The sequence below is a fragment of the Perca flavescens genome, unplaced genomic scaffold (genome assembly GCF_004354835.1).
Source record: "Perca flavescens isolate YP-PL-M2 unplaced genomic scaffold, PFLA_1.0 EPR50_1.1_unplaced_scaf_10, whole genome shotgun sequence".
Lineage (NCBI taxonomy): Eukaryota > Metazoa > Chordata > Actinopteri > Perciformes > Percidae > Perca > Perca flavescens.
In genome coordinates, this window is record NW_021166515.1 from 97,140 (window position 1) to 102,139 (window position 5,000).

The window sequence follows — 5,000 nt, forward strand, 5'->3', positions numbered from 1 at the left end:
CTGGGAGATATATACTGGGAGATATATACTGGGAGATATACTGGGAGTTATATACTGGGAGATATATACTGGGAGATATATACTGGGAGATATATACTGGGAGTTATATACTGGGAGATATATATACTGGGAGATATATACTGGGAGATATATACTGGGAGTTATATACTGGGAGTTATATACTGGGAGATATATACTGGGAGTTATATACTGGGAGATATATACTGGGAGATATATACTGGGAGATATATACTGGGAGTTATATACTGGGAGTTATATACTGGGAGATATATACTGGGAGATATATACTGGGAGATATATACTGGGAGATATATACTGGGAGATATATACTGGGAGATATATACTGGGAGTTATATACTGGGAGTTATATACTGGGAGATATATACTGGGAGTTATATACTGGGAGATATATACTGGGAGTTATATACTGGGAGATATATACTGGGAGATATATACTGGGAGATATATACTGGGAGATATATACTGGGAGTTATATACTGGGAGATATATACTGGGAGATATATACTGGGAGATATATACTGGGAGTTATATACTGGGAGTTATATACTGGGAGATATATACTGGGAGTTATATACTGGGAGATATATACTGGAGATATATACTGGGAGATATATACTGGGAGATATATACTGGGAGTTATATACTGGGAGATATATGGGAGATATATACTGGGAGATATATACTGGGAGATATATACTGGGAGATATATACTGGGAGATATATACTGGGAGTTATATACTGGGAGTTATATACTGGGAGATATATACTGGGAGTTATATACTGGGAGATATATACTGGGAGATATATACTGGGAGTTATATACTGGGAGATATATACTGGGAGATATATACTGGGAGTTATATACTGGGAGTTATATACTGGGAGATATATACTGGGAGTATACTGGGATATATACTGGGAGATATATACTGGGAGTTATATACTGGGAGTTATATACTGGGAGTTATATACTGGGAGTTATATACTGGGAGTTATATACTGGGAGATATATACTGGGAGTTATATACTGGGAGATATATACTGGGAGTTATATATATATACTGGGAGTGTATACTGGGAGTATATACTGGGAGGGTGTACTGGGAGATATATTTTGGGAGATTTTTACTGGGAGATATCTTTTGGGAGATATTTACTGGGACATTTTATAATCTTTTTGTTATCTTCTTGGAGATTTATACTTTTTGTCATATTTCTTTCTGTTTTGTCACCTTTTTGTAACATTTTTGCAGCATTTTTGCAGCATTTTTGTCACTATTTGTCACATTTTTCGCTGCCTTTCGTGGCCTTTCTGTCGCGTCCCGTGGTAACCTTCAGGAAGTGAAGTCACGTCTGATATGAACCCAAACCTCCATCTTTTTATCACCTTAACTCAGTAGTTTTGGTGTTTTCACCACGTGGTTAAAACCGTGACCATTCCCTTCTCTGGTTCAGATATGACGACAGATTTGTGTGTGTCTGTGTGTGTGTGCCTGTGAGTATATGCTGGGAGTTTGTGTCTGATGTTTATGTGGTGTTATATACTTTTGATGCCTTTTTACTGGGATTTTATCTTCTTTTTTTGTATATTTTTGTCACATTTTTATCTTCTTTTTGTGGCCTTTTTGTGGCCTTTTTGTCACATTTTGTTGCATTTTTTGTTGCATTTTTATTGCATTTTTATCTTCTTTTTGTCACATTTTTGTTTCATTTTTTGTCGCATTTTTATCATCTTTTTGTTGCCTTTTTGTCACATTTTTATCTTCTTTTTGTGGCCTTTATGTTGCATTTTTATCTTCTTTTTGTGGTCTTTTTGTCACATTTTTGTTGCATTTTTATTGCATTTTTATCTTCTTTTTGTCACATTTGTTGCCTTTTTGTCACATTTTTATCATCTTTTTGTTGCCTTTTTGTCACATTTTTATCTTCTTTTTGTGGCCTTTTTGTTGACCTTTTGTCGCCTTTTTGTCACATTTTTGTCACATTTTTCACGTTAACCACGTGGTTAAAACCGTGACCATTCCCTTCTCAGGTTTAGATATGAGGAGGTATTTCCTGCCTCCACTAGGGGGCGCTGACACAGGAAACTAACCCCCATATCAGAGGGGGGGGTTGTGTACATGTCTTGGTTCCAGCAGACATTAGCTGTATATTTATCTGAGTGGAAACCTCCCATAGCAGCTGGAGCCAGATGAGTGTACACTGTACGTGAGAGGGAGAATCAGAAGGTTAACGACAGGAAGTTCACCCTCCCATCGTGTGACCACATGGCACTTTCATACCTCTCCGCCCACACTAATAAACAAACCAACCCCCGCCCTCGATGCATCGATGAAATGCTGGACCCCACGTGAGAGATCGGAGAGAAAGACTTGGAAACAGGAAGCCAACTCCTCCACTGAGGGGTGTTTTCGGTTGTCTGCTACTTATCTTAAAAACTGAAAATGTCAGTAAATAGTCTTCATTTTCTTTCACTCACATCAGTCCGTCCTCTCCAACTTTACTTACAGGTCCTGGGACTCCCAGACACTGCCCTGGTCACAGAAAATGAGCCAAAAATGTGACCAAAAGGCAACAACAATTCGACAAAATGTGTCAAAAAGATGGCAAAAATGCAACAAAAAGGCCACAAAAAGATGATTAAAATGCTACAAAAAGACGACAAAGGCAGTGAAAAATGTGACAAAAAGGCGACAAAAAGGCGACAAAAATGTGACAAAAATGTGACAAAAAGACGACAAGGCGACAAAAATGTGACAAAAAGGCGACAAAAAGGTGACAAAAAGGCGACAAAAAGGTGACAAAAAGGCGACAAAAATCTGACAAAAATGTGACCAAAAGGCAACAACAATTCGACAAAATGTGTCAAAAAGATGGCAAAAATGCAACAAAAAGGCCACAAAAGATGATTAAAAAAGCTACAAAAAAAGCGACAAAGGCAGTGAAAAAATGTGACAAAAAGGCGACAAAAAGGCGACAAAAATGTGACAAAAATGTGACAAAAAGGTGACAAAAATGCGACAAAAAAGGCGACAAAAAAGGTGACAAAAATGTGACAAAAAGGTGACAAAAAGGTGACAAAAAGGCGACAAAAAGGTGACAAAAAGGCGACAAAAATCTGACAAAAATGCGACAAAAAGGCAGTGAAAAATGTGACAAAAAGATGATAAAAATGCAACAAAAAGGCCACAAAAAGATTATTAAAATGCTACAAAAAGGCAACAAAAATTCGACAAAAAGATGACAAAAAAGGCAGCGAAAAATGTGACAAAAACGCCACAAAAAGGCAGTGAAAAAAGTTGACAAAAATTCGACAAAATTGCAACAAAAACGCAACAAAAATGTTACAAAATGATGATAAAAATGCTACAGAAAGGCAACAAAAATGTGACAAAAAGGCGACAAAAAGGCAGGGAAAAATGCGACAAAAAGATGATAAAAATGCAACAAAAAGGCCACAAAATGATGATTAAAATGCTTCAAAAAGACAACAAAGGCAGTGAAAAATGTGACAAAAAGGCGACAAAAAGGCGACAAAAAGGCAGCAAAAAATGTGACAAAAAGGTGACAAAAATGCGACAAAAATGTGACAAAAATGTGACAAAAATGCGACAAAAATGTGACAAAAAGGCGACAAAAAGGCGACAAAAAGGCAGGGAAAAATGTGACAAAAAGATGATAAAAATGCAACAAAAAGGCCACAAAAAGATTATTAAAATGCTACAAAAAGGTGACAAAAAGGCGACAAAAATTCAACAAAAAGATGACAAAAAAGGCAGGGAAAAATGTGACAAAAAGGCAGTGAAAAATTTGACAAAAATTCGACAAAAACGCAACAAAAAGATGATAAAAATGCGACAAAAAGGCAGCGAAAAATGTGACAAAAAGGTGACAAAAAGGCGACAAAAATGCGACAAAAATGTGACAAAAAGGCCACAAAAAGGCAGCGAAAAATGTGACATTAAGGTGACAAAAAGGCCACAAAAAGGCAGCGAAAAATGTGACAAAAAGGTGACAAAAAGGTGACAAAAATGTGACAAAAATGCGACAAAAATGTGACAAAAAGGCCACAAAAAGGCAGCGAAAAATTTGACAAAAAGGTGACAAAAATGTGACAAAAATGTGAAAAAAATGTGACAAAAACGCAACAAAAATGTTACAAAAAGATGATAAAAATGCTCCAGAAAGGCAACAGCCCCACACACAGACTAGTGTTTTGATGATGTTGTACTATCTCCTCCCCTCCACCAGTGTAGTTATACCACTATAAAGCCTCTAAGAAAGCTCCGGATTTACATACACACACCTAGAAATAACACACTTTCTGTTCTAGTTTAGATTTATTTTGTGTTTTTCTTCTTCACAGAGGCTAAATAAATAAATAAAGGGATTTCCTCCTATTGGTGCATAAAAGAAGAATATAGGAAGTTTTATATATATATATATAATATATATATATATACACACAGTACAGTATATCCACTACAATACAGTGTGTGTGTGTGTCTCTGTGTTTACGTGTGTGTGTGTGTGTGTATGTGTGTGTCGGTGTGTGTGTGTGTTTACATATGTGTGTCTGTGTGTTTGTGTGTGTGTGTGTTTAAGTGTCTGTGTGTGTGTGTGTGTGTGTCTGTGTGTGTTTACATGTGTGTGTGTGTGTGTTTCTGTGTCTGTGTGTGTGTGTGTGTGTGTGTTTATGTGTGTGTGTGTGTGTGTCTGTGTCTCTGTGTGTATGTGTGTGTTTATGTGTGTGTCTCTGTGTGTGTGTGTCTGTGTGTGTGTTTACGTGTCTGTGTGTGTGTGTGTGTGTGTGTGTGTGTGTGTGTGTGTACATGTGTGTGTGTGTGTGTGTGTGTGTGTGTGTGTCTGTGTGTGTGTGTGTCTGTGTCTCTGTGTGTGTGTGAGTGTGTTTACGTGTCTGTGTGTGTGTGTCTGTGTGTGTTTACATGTGTGTGTGT